The sequence below is a fragment of the Zingiber officinale genome, chromosome 1A (assembly GCF_018446385.1).
Source record: "Zingiber officinale cultivar Zhangliang chromosome 1A, Zo_v1.1, whole genome shotgun sequence".
NCBI lineage: Eukaryota > Viridiplantae > Streptophyta > Magnoliopsida > Zingiberales > Zingiberaceae > Zingiber > Zingiber officinale.
Window position 1 is genome coordinate 75,147,229 of NC_055987.1, and position 20,862 is coordinate 75,168,090.

The following is a 20,862-nucleotide window of genomic DNA, read 5'->3' on the forward strand; positions in this document are numbered from 1 at the left end:
TTTCAAACCTGATTTGAAAAGTTAACTATTTCAAAATTTAGTTCTTATCAAATTAGCCTTAAAAATTAATTTTTGACAAAAAATTTTTCTTGAAAAATTACTTACTTTTTTTTGGTTTGAAAAATCAAAGTTGAAAAACTTACCTTTTTGAAAAGTAGATAAAAATTTGAAAAACCTATTTTGAAAATTTCCACACGCTTGAGAGTTAAACTTGATTAACTGTAAATTTATACTTTTCAAAACTACTTGTCTCCCCCAAGTCAACTTGACTATTTTTTTTAACTTGGTGTCAAAAATTGCACTTTTTCAAATTTTGAACCAAACCTAGATATCTTTCAAAATTTGATTACCTGTTACAGTAACTCTTCACTATGATTATTTAACTTTGTTCATTTTTTTGATGAATGCCAAAGGGGGAGGAGGGTTAGGTGGTTAAGTTAGCTAAACCAATTTGAAAATACAAACTAACAAACTTTAAAACCACATAAATGCATGTTGTTTCTTGCATATGTTTTCACTAACTTAACCAGGTTGTCATTCCATCAAAAAGGGGGAGATTGTTGGTGCGGGTAGCACTAACGGTCTAACCCAGGTTTTGATGAATGACAAATAGGTTAAGTTAGTTGTGTTGTTGTCTGACACTTTGATCAAGTGTGCAGGAAAAGTCCAGACAGGTCGACGGGCTGACCGGATGTCTGGCACGAAGTCCAGCTAGGTCGACGGGCTGACCGGATAGCTGGCGAGAAGTCCAAGCGGGTCGACGGGCTGACCGGACGCTTGGCGAGAAGTCCAACTAGGTCGACGGGCTGACCGGATAGCTGGCGAGAAGTCCAAGCGGGTCGACGGGCTGACCGGACGCTTGGCGAGAAGTCCAGACGGGTCGACGGGCTGACCGGACGTCTGGCAGGTAAGAAAGGTAAGTCACTGGAAGGGAGTGACTGTGAGGACGCGTTCCCGGAAAGGGAACATTAGGCGTCGATCCGGCTTAGATCCATTTCGGATATCTAAGTCGAGATCGTGACTAGATTCCGGTCTCGGAAAGACGGAATCTAAGTCATACTCTTTGCAATTACTCTGTTGAACTTTCTATTTTGCAGGATACATTTGCCTCGGACTAACTTTGTTTTGCAGGAAAAGGGAGTTTTCTGGAACAAGGTGGTCCGGGCGCCCGGAGGTCCGGGCGCCCGGAAGGGATCCGGGCGCCCGGAAGGCGAATTCTATCCAGCCGAGTCGTCGCCACGTGGAGCATCATGGTTTGTGCAGCTACGTCACATTCCAGGCGCCCGGAAGGGATCCAGGCTCCTGGAACATCATATAAAAGAAGCCCCAGACAGGAGCTTCAGAATAAATCAATCAAGCTGAGAACTCTTCTACTGCTGGTCTTGCTGCTCTACGTTACTGCGACGCTGATAAAGCTATGACAAAGTGCTCATTCGGTTTTTAGTTTACTTCTTTGTCGGTATTACTTTGTTTCATTAGCATTTTCTGTATTCATCTTGTAACTATATTAGAATTGCTAGTGATTGCCCAACGAAAGTGGTCAAGGACCACGGGCCTTCGAGTAGGAGTCGTCACAGGCTCCGAACGAAGTAAAAAATAACTGTGTTCATTTACTTTCCCGCTGCGTATTTATACTCTTGTTTTTCGAATCGATATTCACCCCCCTCTATCGAATCTATACGGTCCTACAGGAAAGAGAGAGTAAAATGAGAGAGGAAGCATAAGTGAGTGAAGGTGAAGGTTGTTTGCAAATGAATCTAGGGTTTTAATTTCATTAGGATGCTAGTTAATGTCCCTATGTATTATTCATCTACCTAACTCCATAGTTACACTTGTGCAGGGATTTTAACTAAAGTCTGGTAGAACCCTATTAAAATCACACAGGAGAGTTTTCCCAAGTTCTAATGCTATAAAGTAAAGAAGCAACTCTAAAAAGTCTGATTAAAGGGATACCCTAGGGCTCCCAGTTATACAATCTTTAGAGTTATCTGATTTAGTTCCTAATGATAGATTAATATCATTAAGTAGAAGAGATAACCTAGAAATTCTCGTTAAAGGCTTACCCTCTATCATAGGGCCTTCAGTCATACAATTTCTAGATTATATAAGTCATTTCCTAATATTAATTTTGGAAATTCCCTCTAAAGTCTAATTAGATATTCCTTTTTAGAGAATTGGTCTCCTTGGAAGAGGATCGCTCTCGAAATTCCGCTTAAAGGGATACCCCCTATCACAGGGCCCCACGATCATACAATCTAGGACTTCTCTATAAGATAACCATTACACCACTATCCACATGCATATACCATACATACATTTCATCAAACATATACAAGACACAATACAAATAGAACATGGCATAAACACTTCATTGAATAAAGAAATAACCAAATACATAGTTCATACATCAACACCATGTCATAACTACTCCCTACTTCCTAAGAATAAGAGAATCTACCCCATTGTGAAGGATTTACAAACCAAAGACATGAAATAAAGCATTCATTCAATCTAAACACAAGATAGAGAAGAAGAAATGCTTATCAAGGAGATTGCCGATGTCTTCGGGATGTTTCCTAACTCTGGAGGTGGACGGGTGGTACGGGTCGATGAAGAAGGAGACTCTTTAGTTTCTCCTAGAGGAGAAAACTCTTCCCAAAGGAAGGGGGCGGAGCCCTAAACTAAGGATAAGTCAAAAGGGGAGAAAAAACCCCTTTTATAGGCAGGGGGCATGCCCCCTACTTATCCCTCCACACGTCTATACCTTAAGGCATGGTCATAGCGTGTGTCTCTATAGAAAAAGGATGTGCAGTCATGCCTCATGGCACGACCGTGGCATGTGTCTCTTTGGAGAAAAGAGGCACGACCGTGCCTCATGGCATGATCGAGCCGTCGAAGATGCTGTGAGACTAGGCATAGTCGTGCCTCAGGGTGATGCCTCATGGAAACACCTTTTATCACATCTAAATGTGATTTTCTCTAGTTTAAGTCTGAAGCAAAGTTGTTGATATAGAGGTTATCTACATTTTAGTATCTGGAACATCCCGTGTCTGAAACCGAGGAAAAAGTTATGACATTTTACTTTTGATCCACAATGTAGAAAAATCTAAAATTTGACAAGGTCATGCCTCGAGGCCATGCCTCACAAAAATGCCTTTTAGCATGTCTAAACAAAGTGTTTTTTTAGTTTAAGTCTGAATCAAAGTTGTAGATCTTGTAGTTATATAAATTTTGGTATCTGGAATGACCCATAAGTCCAACTAAGCTAAAAGTTATGACCAATATACTTTTGATCCGTAATATAAAAAAATCCAAAATTTGACATGGCTATGTCTAAAAAAGACATGATCATGCCTAAAAGGCATGGCTAAGCCATGGGAAACACTAGATTGTGCTAGATTTTCACATGACAATGCCTCATAAGCACAACCCGATGTTTAGGAGGCTCTAAATTTTATTTTCCATTTTCTATCAAATTTCTTCCATAAGAACATGCGCATGTAAAGAAACATAACTAGAGTGTATTCATTCATTAAAACTTTAATTTGAAAGCCTTCTCCTTCATATATGTTTCATGTGTATGGATAGCCCATGTTGAGCCTTTTTTCACTCCATTCTTCGTTCCAAATTACATCCTATAAATGTAAATAAGCAAAGAGCATATCTCTAAACAAATAGAATGAAAGTATAACATAATAATAGAATATGGTGCAATAAACATAGATTATACTTATGAATGCAAGTAGATGTGCCTCAAACAATACCTAAAAATATATATAATCTACACACATCAATATGATTGGCATCAGTACCTCAACTCCATAATTCCAAGCAGGGACAATATGCCTCCCATTGATCTGTTTCCTCATCCACCTCACTGATTCATTCTATTTGAGGAGTATGTCATTAGTTAGTTTTTGTTTCGTCTATTAGAGTTCTTAGATGTTCTTGCTTGTTTTTGGTATTCGTTTTTGTATAGTTTGTTGTTAGCATGCATACCATCCTATTTTGATATCGTGATTTCAATTTGAAGCATACATGCGTAGTTATGCCCTTTAAGAAAAAATTTTGATGATAAAATCTTTATGATTCTATGTGGATGCATTTCTTTGTTTTCGATGATTCATATTCTTCTTATCATGTAGTAAGATTATAGAAGCGTAGTTGATTTTATAATGATTCACCAAGATGCCTACTTGTTTAGTTTTACTGTTTCACTTACACTTATTGTTTGTATTCAAAGGGTTGATTTAGTATGACAAAGTCATGATTCATCTTGTTGGACTAGTATCTTGGCAACCATAGGTGACCCTCTCCCAACATCTTATTTACTGGATTATACTCAGGTATGTGTCAAACTATTTGGAAAAATCAAAATCCCAAATACAAAAAAAAAACAAAAAAAAAAAGGATAAAAGAGAAAATGGAAAAGCAATACGCATTTTGAGTGCCAAGAATGGGATAGAATATAGTTGTTATAAAACGACCCTATCTCCTACTTTAATTAAATAATATTAGATTTTTTTTATAATAATTAATCATAAGAGTTGTATCATAGCATACCTACCATACACCATTTTAAAACTAGTTTACCATTAAAATAAAATCAATTGCAGTTAATATTCATCATTTAGAACTAGTAAGAATTAAAATTCCTAAAACCAATTTAAACATCATAAAAATTAAGAAATAATACTTAAGTATTTAATTTATTTATTTATTTATTTGTATCCTCTCAAAACCCTCATAAATTATAAAAATATTGTTTTATCATAATGCAGAAAGCAACATGGTCCTCGGGTGTGTATTGCGATGGCCCAATCCAGTCAAGCATCAGAGCCTCCAACCTCATAACTATTATCACCTGCAACCATTCGAACCTAGTGAGCCTAATGGATCAACACATCCTAATTAGTAATAATAAATATTACGTATTCAGACACCTGTATCATTAAAAATACTTTTACTAATATACATTTAGCTTAAAATCATGAACATATGCATTTATCATAAATCATTAAAAATCTTGTACATTATTTATCATTTCCATATATCATAAAGTCATCATCATATCGTATAGCCTTTATCATCATCATATATTGTAAAGTCTTTTTAAGGTGAAGTTTGATTGTTGGAAATGACTAGCTATCATCATATGATCGATTGATCAATTTCAGCTATAAAACTATAGTACCTAGCAGTGGGGCATCAGCAACTCTCGTCATTGAGCCGTTGCCTAATATGGAAATCCGATATTGGGGTCCCTCTAGGTCCTTTTTCTACAAACGACTCCCTTTGAAAACTTTTCTCTCATAATATTCATATTAAATTATTATCATTTTATTACAGTCAACTCACATCCTTCAAAATATTTTTCATCCTTTATAAAAATAATATCATGCTTTTTCTTTTAAACCATGCATGCACCATAGCCTTAAAATATATCACTAAAATTCCATAAAATTTCATAATCATTTAAAATAATCCTTTTATCATATGTTATGATGATTCAGGACTCCACCATGACTTCTAAGTCTTCTTAAACATAAAATGACCATTTTACCCCTAAAACCCTAACTTTTCCCTTTTGACTTTTTTTTTAAAAAAAATCTTTGACCCAAGCCTATCCCAAATAGACATATAATCTTAAAACCGACTTTTAAATTATTTCTTAAACTTAAACCCGATCCCTTAAATCTATTTTTACAATTCGACCTGAAAACTTTAACTAAAGTCTTGATTTTTAACTCGTGTCGGCTCGTATCTTAACGTAACTTTCCTAAACTCAAAACATGACTTACTAAGGTCTATCTAACCCCTATGAAACCTGAACCAGACCCATATGGACTCCTCTAGACCTCAAAATACCTTCTACCCTTAGGACCCTTCTTGGCTCTCAAGGAGACCCGATCAACCATAGTCCAAAACTTCATCCAACTCGAACCCATCCCTAGCTAGCCTTGGCCAGACCATGACTAAGATTCCTAGGGACCCTACTAGAATCATGTGAACTATCCCCTGACCTGCGTACAACCCATGCACCAGTCCATGTAGAAAATGCACCAAGTCACGCAATAAAAAATGTGGGATCTTCCTTAGCATGGCTCGATCCTTCCACCTCTGAACTAGACCTATCCTAGCCCATCTTGGATTCTCTTTAGGACCCCCAAATGCTGACCCAAGAGCATGCACACAACCTTCCCTCATAGCTTAGCCAAACCGTAACCCTAGCTCCCATGAAATCCTCAATCTAGTTTGGTCCCTTCAAGCTTAAATACCATACTAGTTCGACCACTCTCTAGGGCTCCTTGACACCATCTAGATCATATCCGTGTAGTTCCTAATGGCAGAGACCCTTGCTATATCATACACCTTTCAAGAACATACAAGAAACTTAGTTAAATCATGTAAAAATTAGAAAAACGTGAGTAAATACATAAACTATAGGTTTTTCATGCATAATATAATTTGAATGGTGCAAAACAACAACAAAAAAAAGGAATGGTTTAAGAAGTGCCTTTACGTTTAAAACACTTGAATTTTCAATCTTTGGCGCAAGAGAATGAAGTAGAGCGATCGAGGAACATTTGGCTTCACTTTCCTTCCCCAAGAACCCTCTAAAATATTAGGTTATGGCTACTCAAGGTTCACAGCTGCTGCTCATATAGGAAACCCTAGGTTTTTGTTCTATGTTTATGAAAATCCATCGGAAGATAAGCCTCGGTTTGTAATTAAATAGGTGTTAGACGATTAGGCACACTAATCCTAGTCAAAATAGACCCACTAGGCCCCTTAATATGTAGGAAAAAATTTTCTTTTAGGAAAGCTTCCAAAAATAATTCCTGAGTCATTAGAAAGTCTCTCGTTTTGATAAAAATGAGTTCTCGGATTAAAATAAGACTCGACTCATAAAATAATTCAAAGTCTACTAATTTTTTAAAATTTACTATTTATTTAACCCTATTTTTGGAAAATAAATATAATTATTTAATAAAAAAATATATATTTTTAATAGTCCCCAGTCTCCTTTCCTTGGCCAAGCATCGATAAAATCTTGAAAATCCTTAATTCATGCCATCATATTAAACTTTATCATTTAAACCTTTAACTGTGATTAAAATATACCATTAATGCAATTAAAATCATTTAATTATCATATTTTATCATTTTATAAATTTGCATGCAAGTGGTTTATGTAAAGGGATTTTGGACGTTACAATCCCCCCCTTACCCCTTAAATAAAATTTCATCCTCAAAATTAAAACTCACTGAATAACTCTGAATAGCGACTCATCATGTTAGTATCGGTCTCCCAAGTAGCTTCTTCCTCTGAGTGATCAACCACTTGACTTTGACCATCTATATCACCTTGTTCTGCAACCTTCTCTCTTGTCTATCCAATATCTGAGTAGGCCTCTCATCATAGGATAGATTTGGTTGCAGTGGTTCAAAATTCAGTACATGTTAAGGATTCGACATGTACTTGCAAAGCATTGAGATGTGAAACACATTATGCACTCTTGTAAGATTAGGTGGCAAAGTCACTCGATAAGCCAATGTACCCACTCTCTCTAGGATCTCAAATAGTCCTATGAATCTCAGATTGAGCTTGTCTTTCTTTCCAAATCTCATAACACCCTTTATACGTGCTATTTTCACAAACACGTGGTCACCGACTGCAAATTTGAGATCTCTTCTTCTTTTATCGGCATAACTCTTCTGTCAGCTCTGAGCAGTCTTCATCCTGTCCTAGATTTTGGCTACTAACTCTGTTGTATGCTTCATGATTTCTAACCCTATTTGGATCTCTCTCCAACTTCATCCCAATGGATGAGTGATCTGCAATTCCTTCCATAAACTACCTCATAAGGGGTCATCCCTATATACGACTGATAACTGTTATTATAAGTAAACTCCACTAGAGGTAGCTTCGGCTCCCAACATCCTTGAAAGTCAATCACACATGCTCGGAGTAAATCTTCCAAAATCTGTATCACCCTCTTCGACTGGCCATCTGTTTGAGGATCAAATGTCATGCTGAACATTAGTTTAGTCTCGATAGCAGAATGTAGACTCTTCCAGATTGATGATGTAAATCTCATGTCTCTGTCAGAAACAATAGAAAATGGAATCCCAAGTAATCTGACTATTTCACGGATATACAACTTTACATACTGAGTCATGGAGAAAGTCGTCTTCACTGATAGAAAATGTGCTAACTTAGTAAAACGATCTACTATAACCCAAATTGCATTGAATCCCTTTACTATCTTCAGTAAGCCTACTACAAAATTCATTGTAATGTTTTCTCAGTTCCACTTAGGAATAAGAAGTGGCTTAACCATCCTTGTTGGCCTCTGATATTCTGCTTTGACATGCTGACAAGTTAAACATTCAGATACAAAATGTAGGATGTCTCATTTCATATCCAACCACCAATAAAGTGACTGCAAGTCCTTGTGTAACACCCTAGAAATTTTTTATTTCATAAACTATAGATATCACTCTCCCATACTTCCATAGTAGTTTATCAGTTCAATGAAATTACATAGACGGTTCAAGAAAACATAGCTAAATGTGGAAACTAAACTAGAAGGTCTTCGGGTTGTACTACCGGTGTTCCGAGCTGGCTCATTGGTTAATGCTTCCTATCCCATTTGACACATTGTCTGAAAAGGAAAAGTTAAAATCTGTGAGTTGAGAGGTTCAGTATATTCAAAACTATGTTTTGCACTAATTAGCATCTATATCCTAGTGCACTAAGGGAAACATAGGCTAGGTAACTTAGAACTTGATCACTGGCATATCCTAGACAGAAACACAAGCATTGGGGTTGACATAAGCATAAGAACATATAACAAACATAGACATGAGTAGATACATAAGCATAGGCACAAGCATACTTGCATGGTATAAACATACACATAAGAATAGACTCAATCATGAGCATATACATAGGCATACATGAGCATGGGCATAGCATATCATGAACCTAACATATTCATAGCATATCATGGACCTGGGAATAACTTGAACATATTATTTGAGTGGCTTAGTTGCACTTAGTGGTACCATAACATAAGTTGTTGATCAAATAACTACCCTAGAACTAGGTTGGTGAGGTCTGAACTTTGGACCGGAGCCCCAATTATTCTGGCACGCTCATTGGCATAAGTCCCCCCGTATCATACCACCATCACAAAACATAACTTGATTGATTCTGGCGCGCTCACTAGGCGTAAGTCCCTAGATCATACCACCATCCTAGAACATAATTTGTTAAGTTCCCTAGACTTAGGTCCTCAATTCATAACTTAACCCATACATAACATAAATTTACAACCAACATCCACTTGCATTAAATTTTCTATTTAATTCTTGTACATACACATATGCTAAAATATCCTAAAACATTACTTACATAATAATAAATTCAAAATTTAATAGTGAGGGTTCTTGAGCTCCTAACACACGACATATATTCTAAACAGTAAATAGCATGCACATAACTTCTATAAAAACCCTCTTCAACACCATGAGGCCGAACCTATACATGCATATATTTTTATAGAACACTATTAACACATTTAAGCATGAAACACATATGCATATATTTCCATAAAACATTATAAACAAAATAGAGCCTAGAAGCAAAAACCACGCATGCAATTACTTACCCTTAACATATTATAACAAAAAAACACACATGCATATTATCATTAATTTCATAACATACATGTCCCTAAATAACGAACTAATCTAACATACTAAGTTGTCAAAATATGATTGAGTGCATGATATATTAAACCCCAGAACTCTGAAACTAACCTATACTACATGGTTATCAACGTAAACACTTTCTTAACATGTTAACCCTAAACAAAATTTAACTTCCAACATACAACATCATCATGATACATAGCATGAAGGAACATAAGCAATAATCTAAACCCGTGCCAAAATTACACTTATGTCTTATAATGATACCATGATATGAAGTAAGAAGATACATACACATAAACCTAAGTTACTTCAAAAATCACACCTATCTCTTGTAATGTTATCACATTTAGAAGTTAGACTAAACATAGACATAACTAGAACAAATCTGAATCACATAAAGATTAACATATAACTCATTATGTTATTGTGATAAACAAAATAGAAGAAACATAGGCATAAAAATTAACATGTGACTCACTAAGTTTTCTTGATAGGTAGCAAGAAGAAACATAGACATAACTAGAATAAAAATATGAAACACATAGAATTGACATGTGACTCATTAAGTTAGCAAGATGAGGAGCAAGAAACAACATGAACTTACCTAATCTAGGGGTCTAAAACCTACCTACCTACCTATATATATATATATATTAAAGTTCCTAAACATACATAAACTTAAGGAATAAAATAAAACATAATATGAGAGAAACATGAAGAAAACGTAGAGCAACATCGTGATGAATATGACTCCTACAACTGATTTTTTTTATAAAAACTAATCTTATCATGTCCGAAACTTGTGAGGTCTATAATATAATTTGAGCATGCATAGTTCTCTTGTTTCTAAGAGTAAACATGTAGTAAAACATGAAGCCACTTGTAGTGCAACATCATAATAATTAATCCTCTAAATAGAATTTAAACAAAACCATAAAGAATCTGAAACTTGGAAGTTCTATTCTATAAATTGAACATACAAAGTTCTCTAACTTTTAAGGGTAAACAAATAGTAAAACATGAAGCAACTTGTAGTGTAACATCATGATAATTAAACCTCTAAAATAGAATTTAAAACTACTCTTATGGATCTAAAATTTACTAGTTTTATAAGTTGAGTGAGCATAGAAATGTTTCCTATCTCATAATGGGAAATTATTAGAAGCATGGCCCAAGTTGTAGTGTAACATACAAATGCATAGCTCTTATAAAAAGAATTCAAAACTGCTCTTATGGGTCTGAAATTTACTAGTTCTAAAATCAATGGGAACATAAATAATTCTCTAGCTTCCATGTAGAGATGATAAAGGAATCTAAGCCATGGTATCATCTTCTTAAAAATACAAGAGAACATAAAGATCCATAAAATAAATTCGAAGCTTACAAGTCCTAAAATCAATAGGAGCATAAACAATTTTCTAACTTCCAAGTAGAGATGAGAAAGGAACCTAAGCCATGGTATCATCTTCTTAAAAAACAAGAGAACATAAAGATCCATAAAATAAATTTGAAGCTTACAAGTCCTAAAATCAATAGGAGCATAAACAATTTTCTAACTTCCAAGTAGAGATGAGGAAGGAACCTAAACCATTGTAGCAACTTCTTAGAACAGAAAAGAACATAGGAATCTATAGAATCCGAATTCCACAAGATATAGAAACTAATTAAAGCTTTAACAAAGTTGAGAACATGCCTTAAGTACTTGGCTACTAACTCCTTGTCTTTCCTTGAAGCTCTAGCACCGGTGGAGAAAAAAAGGGGGAGGGGAAACCTTATTAGGGCCGGTGGCAATATCTAAGGTGAGGCTTTTGAAGGTAAGGTTAAATAGGAGAAGGAGCTTAGGACTTGTGATGTGAATCCAAAGAGAAAGATATCTCAAGAACCCACAATGAATGTAAGAAGAAAGAAAGAAAGAACTAAATCGATAAAATTGATGAAAAGAACCTCAACCCAATGCTTAGGAAAGCATGAACCTTGGTATAGAAGATGGTTGATGCCACAACCTTTGGATGGAGGTTGATAAGTCTTCGAACGCCACAAGGAAATGCCTTGATAAGTTCTAATTCAATGAAGAACCAACAAGTGAGAGCCTCACCGTGCTTTAGATTGGAAAATATGTCAAAAATACATGTGTGTCTGTCACCCTCTTTATTTATAACTATAAGGTGATCAAAAAACCCTAAAAGGCCAAAAGAAAATCCATTTAGTAAAGGCCTATGTAGACTACTTAGCCATTTTAAGCTTATAGCTTTATTACAACCCAAATAAAAGTAGAAATTGAGTCTAAATTGAGCCTACATATCCCTACTACATAGACATGAGACTTAAGTGCTAATTAAGCTCATCTAAGGCTTGAATTAGGTTGATTATGCTGAATGACTTGTTCTTGGTTAAACCTTTTTCAATGGTAGCTTTGGCCTTCATATCTTTAATTAGTACATCAAGTGCTTCCTTCATTTTTCTAGCCTTAGCCCTTGTAATTAGCCCTCCATTGATGCATAATGGATCATCATTGTTGGATTTAAAGCGCTAGAGGGGGGATGAATAGCGCTTGTGGCTTTCACTTTCGTTTCAGAAAACTTAACGAGTAAACACGCAGCGAAAAAGTAATAAACACAGAAGCAATGCTAACACTGTTTCTTTTACTTGGTTCGGAGCCTATGACGACTCCTACTCCAAGGCCTGCGATCGTTGATCGCTTATAGTGGGCAATCACTATAAGTTCAAAAATTCTTTACAAGTATGCAGTTACAAGTACAAGTATTGAACTGGAAAGATTATACCAACAATACAAAAAATGATGGAAGTAGCCGTCAAATGTCGAAACAACAGAGCGTTGTTAAGGCGTTTGGAGCAGCACACTGGAGTACAAGTTATTCTATTTTTGGTTGTCTTCGAAGTGCTGCCCGAGGCCCCTTTTTATAGCCTCTTTAGAACTGATCCAGATCCTAGAAACTCGAGATCAGGTTTGACCTAAAGCGAATCGGTCGACCAATCCCCATGTTCGGTCGACCGATCAGATGATCTCTCCTCATCCGATCCGATCACCCTGCTTCGATCAGGTCAATTCATATCCTTGGTTCAGTCTACCGATCCCCAGGTTCGGTCGACCGATCCCTCGATCGAACCTGGTCTGCAATCTGGAAATCTGATTCAGTTGTATTGGGGTTCGGTCGACTGATCTGGCCGTTCGATCGATCGGTCAAGCCTAAGTCCGACCCGATCAAGCCTAAGTCCGACCCTGTAGAATCGTTAGTTCCTTGCAAAACAGAGTTAGGAAAGTAGCAAATAATATCAAATAATATCAAACAAATAAGTTGACAGCCTTCAGACTATCTGGTTCTGACTTCATATTTTCTCCGAAAATCCTAGGTCGAACCAACGCCTATTATTCCCTCACCGGGGAACGCATCCTCAGCTACTCCACTCAGGAGAGTTTACCTGTTGCTAGTTGTCCTCCAGCCCAACTGAACTTTTGCTCAGCACCCGAAGCTTCCAGTCTTCATGCTGGACGCCCACTCCATGACCTACCCACACTTCCACCCGGTTCGTAATACTAGGATTTCAACCTAGGGTTACCACCCCTAGGATTTTGCTCGAAGCTCTCGACCCGCCAAGACTTTCCACATAGGGTTACCACCCCCTACAACCTAGGGTTACCGCCCCCTAGGGGTTTTCCCTTTGCCTAACTGTAGCTGGGACTTTTCCTTACTCAGGATTACCACCCCCTAAGACCTAGGGTTACCACCCCTAGGGTTTTCCACCTGCCTAACCGCAGCTAGGACTTTTGCCTAAGTACACTTTGGACTTTCCTGCAACCTCATTCAAACATGTTAGATCAAAAGATAACCTAACTTTGAACCTTTTGACATAATCAAAACATATGTTCGATCGTCGGATGCTTTCTGCACCAATAATCATTAATATCTAGAGTGGGTTGACCATGATCCATATCATTAGCTTGTTGCTCTCTTTCTTTGACTCCATCAACTTGGTCTTTTTTTTATATATAATAAGTCATTAATTGCATTAATTTTGCACACATTTATATCCATATACTAATTTCATATTTATATACATCCATGTATATATAACATATACATGGTAATATATAATTCATATTATAGTTTCTTAATACTAAGTCATTGCATTAAATTTCATTCATTAATTGCATTAATTTTGTACACATTTATATCCAAATACTAATTTCATATTTATATATATCCATGTATATATCATATATACATGGTAATATATAATTCATATTATAGTTTCTTAATACTAAGTCTTTGCATTAAATTTCATAATTATGCATCACAAACACACACACACCCACATACACACACACACGTTAGGTACATAGGTTGATATATTAATTCTCATATTTTTTTCTACATTGATCAAATTTATACACTAAATCTTTATACGTATTTATATCCTACTATTTTCTTAATATAATTGATCAATCCGACTTCTATAATAACTTCTTAATTAAATCTAACCTACTTAAATCTGTAGACCCTCTTAATTGAACAATTGAGGTTTTGGACATTACACCTTGTACATCTTTGTACTCCCTAGATGAATAGAATAAGGAGTATTATGGGCTTCTATCATGGTTTTAACTCTAAGAGAATCCAGACTAGGAACCCAAAGTCACCCTTAATATCTAACAATGTCGTCCTTGGCTGTATGTAAAATCTAGCCCTTAGATTCATCTCTATGTTTCTATTTTGGTAATTGCTCATCAGTAGCTTGCCCAGTTCTAATTCTGTCTCTCAAAGTAGACTACATTGTTAGAGTAGATAGATTAGGAGCCTCACCTCTAGCATACATCTCAAAATTGAACCTCTGAATTTCTATCTGAAGTAGTTTCTGCACTGACAATTGGGCTATGACTGCTATTTTTTTGCTCAACGTGTCGACAACTACATTAGCTTTCCCAAGATGGTAGCTAATATCACAGTCATAATCTTTTACAAATTCTAGCCATCTTCTTTGTCTCATATTTAGATCTTTCTTGGTGAAGAAGTATTTTAGACTTTTGTGATTGGTGAAAATTTTACATTTCTCACCATATAAGTAATGTCTCTAAATTTTTAGAGCATAAACAACTACGGCTAGCTCATTGTCATGAATTGGATAATTCTTCTCATGCACCTTTAGTTGTCTAGATGCATATGCGATAACTACATCATGCTGCATAAGAACTATGCCCAAACCTAACTTCAATGCATCTGTGTATAATACATACTCTTCTTGCCTTGATGGCATTGTTAAAACTGGTGTTGTAGTTGGAACTCGCTTCAACTTCTTAAAACTATCTTGACAATCTGATCCCCATACAAATTTGGCATTCTTCTTCATTAGAGCTATTAAGGGTACTATAATGGAAGAGAAACCCTTGATGAATTTGTGATAGTAGCCAGCTAAACCAAAGAAACTACATATCTCAGTTACACTTTTAGGCACTAACCATTCTCTAACCGCCTCGACTTTAGAAGGATCAACTTCTACTCTATCTCTCGAGATAATATGGCCTAAGAATGCCACTTTCTCTATCCAAAACTCACACTTGCTGAACTTTACAAATAGCTTTTGTTCTTGCAATATTTGTAAGGTTGTCTTCAAGTGCTGACTATGTTCCTCTTTGTTCTTCGAGTAGATCAGAATATCATCTATGAACATAATGATGAACTGATCTAGATACGAATGAAATGCGCGATTCATTAGATCCATAAAGATCATTGGGGCATTTATCAACTCAAATGGCATCACCATAAACTCGTAATATCCATCTCGAGTTCTGAAAGCCATCTTATGGATGTCTGCTCCTTTACTTTCAACTAATAGTATGCCGAATGAAGATCTATCTTCGAGAATTCTAAAGCTCCTTATAACTGATCGAATAAATCTTCAATTCTAGGCAAGGAATACTTGTTCTTCACTGTGACTCTGTTCAGTTCTCAATAATTGATACAGAGCCTCATGCTCCCATCCTTTTTCATCACAAACAATACAGGCGCGCCCCATGGAGAAAAACTTGGGCAAATGAATCCTTTATCTAGTAGCTCTTGAATTTGATCTTTCAGCTCTTTCATTTTTGCAGGTACTAGACGATATGGTTCCTTAGAGATTGACACTGTACCTAGCATCAACTTAATAGAAAACTCCACCTCTCTCTTGGGTGGAATGAAAGAAACATCCTTAGGGAATACGCTAGGAATGTCTCTGACAACTTCAACATCCTCAATCTTCTAACTAATTGCATCAGGTATTGAAATGATACTAGCAAGAAATCCTCACCAACCTCTATGCAAAAGCTTCCTCACACATATACAAGAAATGATAGGCAACAACTGCTTGTTCTGAATTGCCTCAAAGGTAAACAATTTTCCTCTAGACGGTCTGATAGATACTGAGCTCTGCCGGAAATTAATCAAAGCTCTATTCTGTGATAACTAGTCCATTCCCAAAATAATGTTAAATTCAAGCATCGACAACACCATAAGATTTGCCCAAATCACATTTTTCTGTAGTCTAAGCTCCATATCCTTTACGACCTTGGTAGATAACATTTGTTCGCCCGAAGCCACTGTGACTCTAAATCCCAATTCCATGTCTCCTAGTAAGATTCCTAGTCGCTTTAAAATGGTCTCGGATATAAATGAGTGAGTAGCTCCGAAATCTAGCAATGCATAGGTAGCTACTCCTGCGATAAATATCCTACTTGCGACAACAAAACCATTGAAACAATTCAAGCCTATCATTTTAAAAAATTCCAATCATTTAAGTCCCTCAAAATTTCAATTTATTACACTTCAGTCCCTAAAATATTCAAAAATTACAAAAATAGCCCCTTAACTTTCAAAAATTATAGATTAGCAATTCAATTCTTGGAAATTTGCAATTAAGTCCTTAAAAGTTTAGAAATCATATTCTAGCCCCTGAACTTTTCAAAAATCTTAGATTTAACCCCAAAAGTTCTTGATAATTACATTTTAGACCCAAGGTTTTTGGATTTCACCAATTAAGCCCCTAGGTTCTCAATTTATTCAATTTTAGTCCCTATGTTCATATTTATTATCATTTAGGCCCTAAAGTTTTTCGTCAATTCACTTTAAGCCCTTATAATTTTTGAATCATGCAATTTAGTCCTTAGGGGTTTTGATTATATTTAATAAGTCCCTAAAATTTCAAAGTTCTATTTTTCATACCCAAAATCATATTATTAAAAAATTTCACCCTAGATCATGCCAGATTCTAAACATGCAATTCTAAATCACCAAGTTCAATATACCTCAACATAATACTAGCATCCATGCTTAACATTTCATGCATTATAGCAATAAAAATAATTAAAATAGTCTCCGCTTCCTTGGCATGGATCACAAAAGCTTGACCAGTCATAGGTTGTTTCTTCTTTGGGCAATCCACAACTTTTTACCCATCTCCTCCATATGCGAAGCACTTGTAGGGACCCCACATGCATTTGCCATGGTACTAGCGGTTGCACTCCTTGTATAGTGGCTTCTCCTCAGTCTTTGGGATAACTACTTTCTGTTGTTACTTTGGTTTCCCTTGAGGCTTTTATTGGCCCTTCTGTAGCCCTGTGTATGACTTCTTATTCTACTATTGTTGCTATTGTGATGGTGGCCTCTTCCTTTGCATCTCCCATGCTATGCCTTTTAAAGACTGCTTTGCCCTATAATCTCCATTAACAACATCATTATACATAGCTGGATTTGCTAGAAGAACATCCCAGCGGATAGTAGGTTTGAGACCATCTAGGAAGTGCCTTAGTTTCTTAGCAGCATAATTGGCAATAAGAGGCACAAAGTGGCACCCCCTATCGAACTTCTTAACAAATTCGGCAATAAATAAATCCCCCTGATGGAGGCTCATAAACTCCCTTTTCAGTCATCCCCTGATGTTGGCTGTAAAATATTTCTCATAGAAAATTCTCTTGAAATCTTCCCAAGTTAAGGTTTTCAGATCAACCCCTCTTTCAGCTTCCTCCCACCATAAGGAAGTGTCATCTTTCAGTAGATATATGGCATAATGAACCCTATCAATATCCACCATATCCATATATTAGAAGATCATCTCTAAAGATCGGATCCATCCCTCAGCAACGAATGGATCATTAGTACACAAGAAATCTTTAGGATCCATCCTCCTAAACTACATATAGATGTCCTACTCCCCCCCCCCCCCTAATAGCATTGCTAGCATGCTGCTCAAATAATTGAGACATTCCTTTAAGTAATCGTAAAGCAGCATCTGGAGGGGGTTGTAACATCTCCTCACATCTCTCTTCATCCCTATTTCTGTTAATAACACATCTCAGAGGCATATCTATACCGAACGTCACATCCAGTACGTAACCATCATGCACTTAAATTTAATAACATCTATTCTCCGAATATTATATCATGAAATAATTTAAATTTAACATGTAAAATTTAAAGCAGTAAACACTCACTGACTTGAGGCTTGACTTCTTGAGCTTCTCAGAATTGGTAGTACACACAACCCTTTCAAGAACATAGGCTCTGATATTAATGTGCATAGATTATATACACTTTTATGCATATTTTAAAGCACATCTATTTGTATTCCATGAGCATAATCTATATTTATTGCACCCTATTTCATTATAATATTATAATTCTACTCCGTTTATTTAAAGATCTACTCTTTTCTTATTTTGATTGATAGGATGTAATTTGGAGTAAAAATGGAGCTTAAATGGAGTCTGGAACTTCTAAAATGCTCGAGTCATGCTTATGAAGCATGGACATGTGAAAATATAGCACAAACTAATGTCCACAAGGCTTGGCCATGCCTTTTAGGCATGACCATGTCAATTCTACATGGTCGTGTCTCAATTCCACACTGCCATTTCATTTTCAACACTATAGACCACAAGTAAAATGACCATAACTTTTTTACTCAATTGGAGTTTCAAGCCGTTCTTTATATCAAATTATAGCTAACTTCAAGATCTACAACTTTCTTGAAGACTTCAACTCAAGAATACCACGTTAAGATGTGCTAAAATGGTCTACAAGGTCCACAAGGCCTTGACACATGGCCATGTCAATCCACACAACCGTATGGAATTTCCAGAGAAGAAGAAGACTTTGGTTGTGTGGAATCCACATGGCCATGCCACCGAACTGTTGGTTGCTACTCGGAAAACCTAATGGTTCCACTGTACAAAAATTTTGTACAAAGGTCTGAACATTTTCCTAGCTACCATGTGTTCTTTTAAATTAAACTTGGATCGCCTGCGGAACTTAACATGTTTGATCCAAAGTTTAATCTATTTGTTCTTTTAGGTTTAGACTCGGATCTCCTGCGGAACTTAACACGTTCGATCCAAATCACCTAGGTTATTAATTTCATTAAATATTAATTTCTAAAATTGGCTTCCAGTACTAACGTGGCGAGGCACATGACCTTCTTGGATATGGGAACAACCACCACCGACTAGACAAAGCCTTTCAAGGAAAGTTAATATTTAATTTCCTTAAATAACTTTAGGTCAACCGAAAAGAACAATCAAATCACAAGGAAAAAAAACAAAACAAAACAAATTCGAAATACTAGAATCGCATGCCTCTTGTATTTGGTATTATTTCCAAAAATAACTAGTATGATGCGGAAAGGAAAAATACTAGTTATACCTTTTAGAAAGACCTCTTGATCTTCTACCGTATTCCTCTTCTAACCTCGGACGTTGTGTGAGCAACGATCTTCCGAGATGAGAACCACTAAGCACCTTCTTCTTCCTTATAAGTTTCGGCCATCAAAACTTCTCCTAGGATGAAGAGGTTTGGCCACCACCACCATGCTCCAAGGGATGCTAGAAACAAAACTTTCTTTCTCTCCTTCTTCTTCTTCTCTAAACTTGATCCGGCCACCATATGAATCTCCACAAGAAGGATGAGGTTCGGCCATCAAAGAGAAGAGAGGAGGAGAGGATGGCCGACCACACCAAGGAAGAAAAAGAGGGAGAAAATAGAATAGAGTTCTTCACCATGAAGCCTTCTCTACCCCCTCTTTTATAATCCTTGGTCTTGGCAAATAAGGAAAATTTAATAAAAACTTCCTTAATTCTTTTTTCATTGAAAAGGAAAATTTATTTAATTAAAAACAATTTTTCTTTTCAATTTACAATGGCCGACCACACCATAAAATTTCCAAGCAAATAAAATTTTAAACACAAATTAAAACTTCCTTATTTGCTTCCGGAAATTTATAAAAAATTTCTCTAATAATTTTTCCCTTCATGATTGGTTAATTAAAAAGAAATTTTATAAATTAAAATCTTTCTTTTAACATGTGGATAAAAAGAAAGTTATCTCTAAAAATTAAAATCTCTTTTAATCTACAAATAAGGAAAGATATTAAATCTTTTCTTAATCTTTTGTAGAAACTATTACAAGAGAATTTTTAATTTTTACACTTTCTTTTAAATAATAAACATGATTAATAGGAAAGTTTTTACCAAAATTAAAATCAACCTTTTAATGTACAAATAAGGAAAGAGATTTAGCTCTTCTCTTAATCTTTTGTAGAATCTTATAAAAGGAAAGATTTAAATTTTTAAACTCTCTTTTAAATCATGTTATCCACATAAGAAAAAATTTTAAAATTAAAATTCCTTTTTATTTTAATAGGGTCGGCCACCTAAGCTTGAGTTCAAGCTAGGGCCGGCCACATGAATTCACCCATGAACCAAACCATGGCCGACCCTAGCTTGGTCTCCAAGCTAGCTTGGCCCACCCCTATAGGATGGGTAAGAAGGTGGGTATGTGGTGGGGTATAAATCTCTATATACAAGAGGCTACGATAAGGATCGAGAGGAGGAATTGGTTTTGGTCTCCCGATAAAATTAAGCATCTCGTGTTCGCCCCGAAACACACAACTTAATTTTATCAATAATAATTCATTCGACTAGAGAACTATTATTGAACTACCACACCAATCCCAAATTACATTTTTGGGCTCCTTCTTATTATGAGTGTGTTAGTCTCCCAGTATTTAAGATGTCGAATGTCCACTAATAAAGTGAGTTACTGACAACTCATTTAATTAATATCTTAGTCCAAGAGTAGTACCACTCAACCT